A 12,272-nucleotide genomic window follows, 5' to 3' on the forward strand; every position below is an offset into this window, starting at 1 on the left:
TGAACTTAAGATCTTTGTAGTTAAGCTGATTTTTCTGTTCCTGCACATCAGAGATGCTGCCAGATCTGTCACGTAGTGTCTTCCTGCCTTGCTGCCACTGCTTCCTAGGAAATCACAAAGGGACGTGAAACCTCTCATCAGTGTGCAGGATGTGTCTCATGTGCAATTTTCACATAAGCCTTAAGAGTTCAAGAGCTGATAGGACTTTTTTACTTACACAGAAAAAGCAGTATCTGACTTGTCTTGAATAAAGCAATTGCAATGAATAGTGACTAACAATATAGAGACCTACTGGGGAGTTTCCTAACTTTGTCCCAGAGGTCATCACACTTCAGTAACAAGTGAATGAATAAAATGAACTTGAAAGGCTCCATTTGATTCTCTAGAGAAAAGGATAAATCTGTCATTGGCAGAAATGAGTGTGCTAATTGTTTGCTTAAATATTCTTTTCATGAACATTTTGTCTTACAACTGGCACAGAAGTCATTTAGTCAATGTGACGAAATTCAAATTTAAATTGAAATGAGCCTTGGAATTCAGGAACAGATAGCCAACTCCAACATTCATCTTTTTTCTCAGAATGCCAAATTGCTCTTGCTGCTAGCTGTTGCTGTGTCCCTTAAGAGTTTAATGCTTTCCAACCTCTGCAGTTTTACTGGTAGCTCGTTCAAAGGAATTGCTCTTTGGAATTATATCCTCTGTAATGGCTTCCTGTGTTTTCTCCAGTTCACACTGCATGGATTAACTGTTTCAGCCTTTTATTTGGGTGCTGTGCTTCTATACTAACTGGTGAAGATTGTCACATAGCACAGGAAAATCTGTAACCAGTGAGTGCAGTGTGGGCTCTCATCTCAAAGGCATCTTTTCATAGTGTCTGAGCATCTAAACATTGCATGAGTCTTAAAGAGTAGAGTTTTAAATGGTAGGGCAAGGTTCATATCAGCCATTTAAAATCTCAAAAAAATGACAAAAAGTGAGACAGTAGATGCATGTGCAAATCCAGTCACTCTTCACATTATTTGTTTCATTGCTCAGTTAGGGTGTGTAGCTTCTTTTCCACCTTGGATACCTGTGTGTCATCACATGTTTCCTGTGCTTGTTTCCCTGTATACACAATCCACCATACCTTTGGTTTAAGCCTTCTTATCTGAAGCTTGGATTTTAGCAATTGCAACACTTCTAATATCCTTCCTCTCTTCCAGTGGAGTCTGCTGTGAGGTCAGTTTAGAGAATGAATCAGATCATCATCTCCAGAAGCTAGTTAAAGACTAATATTTCCTCAGGCTAGTGAAGCAGATTGGAGTTCTGGACTAAAATCAGGTTTGACTGATAATTTGACCAACTCAAGTTCTTAGGAGCCTGCACTTTTCTTTCCTTAGAGCTGCTTTGACTGCTCTGAAGCCTGTTTGGTTCTCCTTGTATGATATCTATTAATATAACAGAAACCTGAAAGCTGTTGCTTCATAAATGCACTCTTAAAATCCTGGGGAGGATGTTTCTTTCACATCCATTCTTTGTAATGCCTCAAGCCCTTGTCTACATGATCTTGACCTCTTGGAGTGTGTGATTCCAGGGAATCTGACTGTGCTACCCTTTCCCTCCATCACAGCTCTGTGACTTGTGCAGCTTTGATTCTTTCAAGAACCAGAGCTGATAATGGCTTTAGCATTAAGAAGAGTGTTTGTTGTGTGCAGTATGTATCTTGAATTGAGAGAGATGTGGTCAGCAAGTGCCATGGTATTTTTAGCTTTGATAGATGTACCCAGCGCTCCATGTACAAGTCTGGCTCCTGTTGCTCATGTAAGAAGTTGCATCTCTTCCAAGGTCTAGTCCATTTAAACAGCATGGATTGAAGCACCTTTTTTCATAAAATGACTGTTCTTCACATGTTACAGGTATCATAAAATTTATTTTGGACATCAGCTTACAGGCACTAGTGCATGTAGAGTTATGCATTTACATAGTCAGTGAGAAAAGCTGTGTTAGGACCATAACTGAATGTTGCATCTGAATGAACAGTGCATAATTTTTTCCTCTTTCAGATGTAAAGAATGAATTCTTCCAAAACTGCAGGTTATTACTGCTGTTTCTTCATTAGTTTTGTAGCATTAGTAAATCTTGCTTGTGTGTACTGAATATTTTGTTTTCTCCAACAGTGTGATAGACAACAACCCTTGAATTGCACAAAAACCATCTATCCCTTACTCCTGTGAGAAATTGCTATGGCTCTTTAAAACCATAAAGGTCAAAGTTTCAAAAGAGCTCTAGAGAAATCTGTTTTACTTCCCTCTCCCATCAGGGCCCTTTTGTCAACTGATTAATATCTAATGTTTTATGTCTCTTCCTTCTCTCCTTAATGTAAGACAAGTTATTTAAGGTGAAGGCTTTATGGGCTGCTGGATCAAAAGCTTTAGACAAGTCAGTAACAAAATGTCCCCAGTGTGTAAAGACCATTATCCATAACCTGGCAAATGTCATCTGTAACTTTGAGCTATAGGGAATCTGTGGAATACAAAGGTTAAAAACCCAGTTGGCAGTTCCCATCAAGGCTGCTGTTCTCTTTATCTGTTCAGCAGAGGGAGATATAGATCTTTCGAGGAATGCTAGTGTTGGTATGGATTTTTTAAAAAATAGTACAGCTGGTGTGAGTAAGAGATGCAAATCCCTGGCTGAAGCAGGGTATAGTGTTTCCTGCAGAGCTCTGTCAAAATATTTCAAGTGCTGACCTGAAACCCTGTGCTGGGACACCCCTGAGCTTTTCTTTTATGGAAGGGTCTTATTGTGCTGTTGGTTTTGCCAGAGATTAAACTGACAGACATTCAATCTAACCTCAGCTCTTTATTTCAGTTTTCATGGAGTGGAGCTTGCTCATTGTGCCCCTTTTATCGTCCATTTTGCCAAACAGAACACTGTTGGTCATTTTCCTTCTTCTCAAAGCTGTGTTCTTTGTTTGTTTAAATGAAAACCTCAACTGGATTCATGTTGAATTCCCTAAATATGATTTTTTTTTTGAGGGTGGATTTCCGTTGGATTCCTTAAATCTAATCTTTGGAGGCTGTTGCCCATCATCTGTATTGCAGGGTAGGAAAATGAGATTAAGTTGTCATCTCCAAATACCCATGTGCCTTGCTCTGCTTTAGAAACTCCTTTCATCTCCTCACTAACATCATGGGCTCTGTGGCTTCCTCACTTTAAAGAGTTCAGTTGTTTGGGCTTTTTTAAGATTTTGCTACCAGCAAAATGAATCATACAGACCTTGCTTAATCTTGTATAGTCTTTGGAGCACATGGGGGAGGTTTTCACCTGCAGGGAAAATATGTATTGAATGCTTTTCCCAAGTTCAGTCCCTTTTTGGGTGGCCACTGAATGTTTGACACCTGTGAAGATGGGGTGTGCAGGACCTCCCCAGGAGTCTGCTACCACTTGTCTAGACAGAACTCTGAGAGCAAATATAAATGAAGTACTGCATCCCAAATCATCTTGGACACACACCTGAAATACAAAATAAGGGCATTGTTACAGTTTGCTGCTGTGGACCAGAGCATTGCTTCTAAAAGAGATTGCTGAGATTTCCCCAGGGCTGCAGAAAAATGGTTATTCAAAGAAAAACTGTTCCTTCACTGCAAAGGAAACTCCAGGTAAAAAGAAGAGAAAAAAGCAAATGCATCAAATGAGTAATTTTGTCTTAATTATAGAAACAAAGCATTTGCAGTTTCTGCTGGAAGAAAAAATTGTGAAAACAAAGCCATATCCAGCAAACATTTGAATGTGCCTGTGATAATGGCTGTTGGGTTAATTTTTTCTTGCTTTATTGGGGCTTTTTTGGAAGGGAAGGTACAAACAGGAAAAAATTAAAATTAGGTTTTTTTTAGCACAGTTAGCTTTACCTGTGCTGCAGTGTCCTGGGGGGAGGTGTTGGAGTGACATGGGTCATGAGTGACAATCTGCTGTCTGCTCCTCATGTGATTTGTCATGCTGCAGGAGAGAAGCAGCACACTGCATTCTTCAGCAGGATGCTCCAGACAGTTTTCTCTGCAAAGGTTCTTTGCTTCAGGCTGTATCAAACCCATTTTTAATCTCTTGCCTTTACAGTAAAGGAAATTGTATGGAGGGCACTGATGTCAACTTACTGTTGTTGATATTATCTAATTACTTCTTCAGAAAATTCTTGTGCTAATTTTTAGTGCAGGGCTTTGTTCCTGTGAATTCAAGTCCACTTCTCCCTGTCCCTAATGCATTGTCATCTCTTTTCTTTTCCTGAAGCATCTATTTCTTTTATGTAGTGGAAACTATCACACTGTCTTTCCTCCCAGAAGTGGTTTGTGATAGGCCAAACCCTGTGCTCATCATATCCCATTCCAGTATTACTCTCTCAATTGAAATAGATCTCTTTATAGTGTTTTGTTGGCTAGAAGGCTTCTTCACCATTCTTTGTCAAATGCCCCCCTGCATTTCTGTTGCTTGAAATAAAGATCCTTTTTTTTCCTCCTTGCTGTCTCTTCTGCCTTGGAAGAGATTTTTGGGGGGGCAGTTGTCACTCCACGAAATTTCTTTTGTCTTGTTGAGTTGAATTATTCCCAAAGATGGAATGTTCAGCTGCCCTGTGTCCCCAGTCTTCTCTCCAGAGCAAGACCCACATATGGATGTTCAAACTCCAGCCTGCCTTTCTGCTGTAGGGAAGATTAAATCTCCACCCCAAACTTTCTGAATAAAGCCACCTCAGGCACATGAAGATCTGCAAGTACTGCTTGGTATTACAGGCTTGGCAGCAGTTAAAATTGCTGTTCATTTTCTCTTCCAGTAGTAAGAAAAAAAAAGTGAATTAAAGGAGAGCCAAGGTTGTATGACAGTGCTTCATGCCACCCCCATTGTGTGGGTGTAGATAGACAAAACCTGAAAGATCTGAGAAGCCAGAAACCTGTGCAGCAAAACACAGCCCAAACATTGTTGCTGTAGTGCTGAGAGGTGGGCTAATGCCTTGCCTTTCTTATGGCAAGAGCAAATAGTTTAAGCAAGTTTGTATTTAAAAAAAAAATCTCCCTAATCCTTTGACATAAGAGCACTTTCAAGACAGCTGAGGGAAGAGTTTATAGAAGTGTCTTTGGAAATGCTTGGAGTGTGACTGAGTAGGACTCTTGAACACAATTATTAACTTGGAAGTTGAATCCAACTTTGCAGTTGTCCCATCCTTGACTGGGCAGTTGGACTGGCTGGATTTCAGAGGTCCCTTCCAACCTACAGGACTCCATGACTTTCAGGGCCCTTGAGCAAAAATGGATTTCTGACAGATATGGCATTTTGTATAGGATTAAGTTTCATTTGAGCTTCCTTATAATTGAATTCTAAGTTGTCTTTCAACCAGCCTTTGATATCATTGCCTTGGCAGGGAGGCTCCATTTCCTGGTGCACAGGTACACAGAAAATCCACTGGAGAAGTTCCACTTTCTTTATTAATGGCTTTTCAGTAAGTCTGTAAGTCATTCTGGAGCTAGGTATATGGCTTTTGTAGATTTCCTCTGCAATTTAAGGAAATGTGTTTTCAGACATTTAAATTGCAGGGTTTGGGCTCTGATGGCTGCCTTTTCTCAGGTGTTGTTTACCTGGCCCTTGTTCAGGTGTCTCTAAGGACCAAGGTACCCTCATGTGCCATGTCATCCTCAGTGTACTGTATGGAAGTACAGTGATTTATTTTTAAACCAGTGATTTATTTTTAAACCATAAAATTTATTTTTCCTTTTTATCTCCTTCCTCTTTCTCCTCCCTAACAGAAGAAAGGTTTTTCCTGGTGAAAACTGAGTTTTTGTCTGAGTCTCCTGATCCTGTTTCCATTTTTAGTCCAGCCAAAGAACTTTACCTTTGTGGATTCAAGCTTCCTTTTTTAGAGCAAGAAATCAACTGAGCTTGGCCAGAACAGAGACTTCTGGTTAACCCATCTAAAGTTGTGTTGTTCTCCCTCTTGTTTATCTCTGTTCAGCAAATACTCATCAGGATGGCTCATCCCCTCTTTGATGACACATCAGGTAGGGAAATAACAGTGGGTGCTCTTTACTTTTACCCAGAGACACTCAGAGCAAGCTTTGATTTGAAGCAATGTACTCTGGACACTTGAATGCATAAGGATGTAGTTATATTTTCCTGCTAAACAAGTTGCCTAGATACAATTCTCAGAGCCCTGAAAACTGAGTGATCTTGCTTACACTTGGTATACAGAGGAGAAACGAGTGAAAAAAAGATCAATTTGTGTAGGTAGATGTTTAAATATATATATAATTGGATTTCAGCTAACCCCTTCAATGTTTGAGTGATAGAGGCTTCCTCCAGGAACTCTGAAATCATTTTTTTTTTTTAGGCAATGGAAATAAAACTGAAATGAAATGTTACAAAGTCATGTCTCTCCTCTTTCATTCTGATGAAAAGCATTTTGTGGGCTTGTTTTATACCCTTTTGTTTTGCTGTTCTTTTGGTTTCCCCAGCATAATCTAATTGATGGCAAGCAGAAGTATCTTGCACCAAATTTGCTCTGACTCAATTTGTCTTGTTAAACAGGTCATTTAAATACACCCCCTCAGACTATAAACGTCTCTTATTGTTACTGCTGATGTACAGAGTTTCACTGGTGAAAACAAGCCAGCCTTGATCCAAGCTTGAAGTTCATCTGGAGGAAAACAGACAAATGAAGAACATGGGGCAATCATGAGCTGAGGACATGAGTTACTAAATGTAACAAATCAGGCCATCATGGTGGAGAAGCACAAGAGCACATTAAAGATTACACTCCAGCCTGAGCTTCTCTTTCAGTGAAAGGTCTCTAGCATGAGATGTGCAGGACTGCAGGCTGGAGCCAGAGCATTAATGTATGAAATTATTTTGACCTTTAGGTTTGTTATTGAAGATGTATTTTATTTTAAAAAAGTCAAAAATGTGCCTTGATCACAGAATAATTCTACCAGACCACTTAATTAACATCTGGCTGCCTACCTGACAGCTGTGCATTTCAATATGGGCATTTTCTTGTCCGTGACATTTATCTGCTGTGGAACAAGGAGCATCATTATATTCTCAAGTCTGTGAGTGCTGAGAAATCCAAGTAATGTAAAGGACTTCTTTTTTAATGGATCAATAATCTAAATATTGAACAGTTGAGAAATGTGCATTTTTAAATGATTGAAATAAGAAAAATGGGCATTGATTCTCCAGCAATTTAATTTTCCAGAGGAGAGCCACAGAACCTTTGTATGCAGCTCTTGGGTCTTTCTAGTGGTTACATCCTTTGAATATAAAACTGTTGCATTGCAGGTAAATTTTTGTTTTGCTGTCCTTGGCTTGATATTCCTTCAAGTAAGTGGTTCTTGGTTGAAAAAAGCCTGGAGGGGGTCTTGTGAATTAGCTGCTGCTGATTAATGTTCATGGTGAAAGTGGGTGCAACACATGACCTACAAGATGAATATTACCTGGAGAGTGGGGTTGGTCTGCTCTCTGGTTTTTGTGTGTGCTGGTGCTCAGTGCAAGGCAGCACAAGCAGTGCTGCTGTGTGACACCCTGTCATAACCCTTGCTGCTCTCTGTGGAGCTGCTGCACATCACCACACAGTAAGAGCTTTACAATAGGTGGTGTTGAACCTAAAGCCTGCTGGTAGCAGCAGTTTTGTAATTTTTTTTAACAAGTCTAAATGTAAGGAAAATCACTTTTGGGAAAAACAGACTCTGTCCTTTCTTTTGTTTAAACAACTAAAAACCTAAGATCAATTCCATTTTTCTAAATAACTCAGAGATTACCTATGATGCTGCTGGCTCCATTAGCAATTCCCAATTCTCTTATTTTAGAAGTTCTGAAACCTGATTTTCTATGACTATGTAACCACATCATCAGCTCATTTACTGCACCCCCACCCCTGCAACCAAGCTGAGTGTGAGAATTGAGGCTGAGGAGGTGCTGATCCCTTCACCTTGTGCAGCACAAACCCATCCTTCTCTTTTGCCCTTTTCCTGCCAGCTGGAGTTGTGTGAATTTATGAGCAGCTGAGCAGAGAGGGATGCCATCCTTTGCTGACATGAGTTGTATTTACTGAAGGGGTGGCAAGATCTCAGGAGTTTGGAGAAGTCTGAATCCTTGATTAGTTGTCACTTGATGGCTCAGAGGTGAAAGCAGCAGTATCTTAAGGGAAGTAAGCTGAGAGTAATGGAAAAGCACTATTTAAACACTCAGGCTTGTGGTCAGAGACCTCTCTGCAGCAATGGCAGAGCTCAGCTGTCCTTTTTGCCTTCTGAGATCACTTAAAAATACATGTATAAAAAATAAAACGACTTGCCAGCAAACATTTGAATTCAGAAGGTATAGGAGCAGATTTCTGTCATGCTCAGCTTCTGCAGTGACATTGAACTAGATGAGAATTGTTCTGGAGTGTTTAATTTGTTATGAAATATATACATGTTCTTTCCCTTTATTTCATCAATATTTAAATTAAGCCTGAATGCAGAAGAAAAGGTAAAGCAGGGAGCTGTTGCTGCCCAAGGGCTGGGCAGGCAGGAGGCTTTAACTCTAAAAATGTGAATTCTAAAATGAACTTGTTCTGAGTGAGTTTTGTAGTTGGGGTAGAAATTAGCTGAATTATGATATTAATGTTCATTTTGAGGAGCAAACAAGAAGCAAATACCCCTGGTGTTGCTGGTTGGCAGTGGAGCATGCTCCATGGTCTGCCAGGGGTGCTGAGGGCAGGAGCCAGCCCTGGGCTGCTGGATGAGCTGATGTTCTTGTGGAGTTCAGGAAGTGTTTGATTCCCCTCATTGCCCACTCCATTTTCTGAGCCTCCCAGAGCACCCTGCCACCTCACCTCTGACCTGCTGGTGTGCCAGAGATGCTGCCCATCCCAGGTAATTTCAGCTCATCAAAGTCCACAAGGCAAGGCTTCTGCTGGGGTCCCTGGGAGTTGTATTTTTCTCATTTCACTTCACTTTAGGGCTCTCCACTTCCTCAGCAGATGGCATTTTTATCATGTTTTTTGTGAAGTCCATATGGCCTACAAGAAAGAGTATCTCTTTAATTGTAAAACATGACCACCTGTTCAGATTTTAATGAGTGCAGTGAGCATTCATCTTCATGTATCTACTTAAAAATAGCTGCTTCAATTGAATTTAAAAAAACAAACAAAAAACTAAAACCCATTTGGGCGCCAACACTTTGTCTGCTGAAATAATCAATTAATAATTAAGTGGCTAATTTTGGAGCCCAGTGGCCTTGCTGGTTCCCTCAGACCTGTTGTGATGAGAGCAGACAGTGATTGATTGCCCTGCTGATGCCCAGAGGCACAGCCGTGCTGGGGCCAGATGCTGCCAGGCTTTGAGCTGTTTACTGGGATGTTTGGAAGGTGAATGCAACTTCATGCTTCTCTTCTGCAAATAAACTTGTCTGCCCTGCCCAGCTTTCTCCTCTCTGCATTCCTCCCTGCTATTTTCATGAAGGATAAAACCTGGTACTCAAAAAGGTGCCCTAATGATGGGCCAGTGTTGAAACTGTAAGCAAAAATAGACTTGAAAGGTTTATCCACTAACTGATTCCTAATAAAAAGCCTTGCTAGAATCATTCTGCTCATTACAATAACAATTGCCAGTTAACTGTTTCACAGCTCCCACAGGTCTGCTGGATGATGAAAAACTGTGGAGTTTCTTGGCTCCAGCTTTCAGGGAAGTAGATGAGACCAAGATGCCCAGATCTTGTTAGAGTGTTAATGCTTAATTCAAAGTCCCTTAGAAAATTAACCCATTGTGCAATTAGCCTGTTGCAATATCATGTTGCTCTACAGCTAATTAAAATGCCCAAATGGTAGGAGCACACTGGGATTTTGGTTGTTTGGAGGTTTAGTATTTCAGAGGTGAAAGACACAGGAGCTGTTTGCAGGACTGCTTGGGGCACAGCATCTTCAATGCTGATAGTAAGGGGTGTAACAGCTGCTGGGTTTCAACATAAGAGTAATTTGGCAGTGTAGGTGGTGGAGAAAACTTGGTGCAGCTGCTTGGAGCATCTGCTTTTACATCTTGAGGAGGGAGAGCCAGAAATCCTTACCCAGAGAGACCTCTGAGCTGGTTATCTGCAGAGAATAGTGCTGGAAGCCGTGGGAGGGGAAGGTGATTTGCATGCCCACCTTATTTTATTGAAGGTGTTTCTGACACAGTCCCCACCCCATGGCCCCCAGTTGGCCCCTTAATCTGGGGGAGGAGCTCTCCTTGCTGGTCTGGTGATTGATGTAAACCTGGTTATCTCTCAAACCACATGGGATTTTGGGACAGCAGGTCTCTCAGTTGTGCAGAGGACAACACTCAGCTTTGAAATGCTGTGCAAATATAAAAATAGCTGTAGCTGTTGGCTTTTAATTCATTTCTATGTAGTCTTTGTGATCAGCTTCCACCAGTGGGATATTATTTCAGTGGGAGGAGGGTGAGAGCAGATTTCAGCTGATGTCTGGCTGAAAGTTGCTCAGTGAGAGAGATGTCCAGCTTGGTTTCCATGAGTGTGGCCTTCCTTGGCCTTCCCTCCCTGTGCTTCCAGAATAGCAAGGGGTAATTAAATGAAATTCAACATTAAAGGCTGAAAGTTGGGAAGGAAGAAGCTTATTAACCTTGTTGAGCTGGAAGGAGCACTGTGGGGGTGTTTGGGGCTTGGGTCTCATGAGGTTTTCTCTTCTTGTTTTTCTGGTTTCTTGGGAATTGACATTTGGCTGTGTAGAAAAGCAAACGTATCACTAATTCTGCTGTGATCCCTTTCATATGGTTGTGGCACTGGGGCACATCTGTGAATTAAATCTTAAAATGAACTGGAATTTAGTCTGTTCCCTCATTAGCAGAAATGCTAATTCTTTCTTGATTGGTAATAAAGTCAGAGGAGAGAAGCAAAAAGCAAAGGTAGGAAGGTTATCCGTCCAGAAGCAAGCATGACAAATTTAATCCTGTTTTTCCACAATCCAGTTCAAGTAGCAGACTGAGGTTTTACCCTTGAGTTCTTCAACAGTTTTCAAAGAGGGGACAGCTTGAGGAAGGAAAAGGAGGCTGGGATTTGGAAATAGCAATTGGAATGGCTGAGCAGGGAGCTGAGAAGGCAGGCAGAAGAGGTGAGAGTCCTTTTAGCTGCTGCCTTGAACAGGGTCATGGGGTTTGCAGGAGGACACAGGTACAGGCACACACATGTGAATGCACCTTTTTCCCTTCCTGACCCTTTGAAAGGGAGCATGGACCCTTGTAGAATGAATTTTGGGGCTCTTTTAGGAACTATCTTTTGCTGTAGCACAGACTGTTTATCCTAGACAGGGCTTGAAGTGAGATGTGCAAACTGCAGGCAGGATTTTTGTTGTGATCATTCCAGCTCCTGTGCATCCTTCCCAACTGATTAAATGTGGGAGTGTTTGAGGGTCCCTAGGACGAGGGAAGAGATGAGAATCTTGATTCCATGTTTCAGAAGGCTGATTTATTATTTTATGAAATTATATTAGATGAAATTATATGATGTTATATGATATGGAATATGATATTATAGTATATTATAGTATAGTATATTTTGGTATATTACAGTATGTATGAAATTATATGAAATTATATTATATGAAAATTATATACTAAAACTATACTAAAAGAATAGAAGAAAGAATTTCATCAGAAGGCTAGAAAAGAATGAATAATAAAATCTCGTGACAGACTCAGCAAGTCCAACACAGCTGGCTGTCATTGGCCATTAAGTAAAAACAATTAACATGTCTCAGAATCTCTGCTGGACAGAGTGACTCTGAGATATGTACAATTCTCTTTTCCCAGCCCAGCAGTCGAAGAAGGAGTCAGAACTCTTCTATTCTTGTTCTCAAGGTTGTTTATTGTTTCTTAACTATAACATTCTTTCTCCAAGCTGCTGAGGTCTGTCTGGCAGGTTGGGTTGAGGCACACTGCCCACCTTCAGAGGTGGTGTTGTCTTTTTATACTAAAAACTATGTGTATGCTATTTACAATAACTTCCCAGTACCTATCACCTGTGTTAGACAGTGAGCTTCTACTCTAAACCAATCTGAAAGTGCCAACATCACAGCAGAAGATGGAGGCCAAGAAGAAGGAGAAAGACAGAACATGCCCAGATTCCTTCATCTTGCCCCCTGAACCACCATTCTAAAAACCTCAAAAAATCTATTTTTCACCCTCTGATAAATTCACTATCATTCCACTTAAACTCTCTTGACTTGTAATTCTTCATCTAAGGTTGGTAATTGTTTTTTCCAAGGGCTAAATCAAAGGCCACAG

The 12,272-nt window shown here is 40.8% G+C and overlaps 1 protein-coding gene across 2 annotated transcripts in view; it reads left to right on the forward strand.

The window, feature by feature from the left end:
* Positions 1–12,272, forward strand: part of COP1 (COP1 E3 ubiquitin ligase) — a 125,924-nt gene that overhangs the window by 76,754 nt on the left and 36,898 nt on the right. The gene's annotated exons all lie outside the window — the stretch shown is intronic.

This window comes from Agelaius phoeniceus, chromosome 8 (genome assembly GCF_051311805.1).
Source record: "Agelaius phoeniceus isolate bAgePho1 chromosome 8, bAgePho1.hap1, whole genome shotgun sequence".
Classification (NCBI taxonomy): domain Eukaryota; kingdom Metazoa; phylum Chordata; class Aves; order Passeriformes; family Icteridae; genus Agelaius; species Agelaius phoeniceus.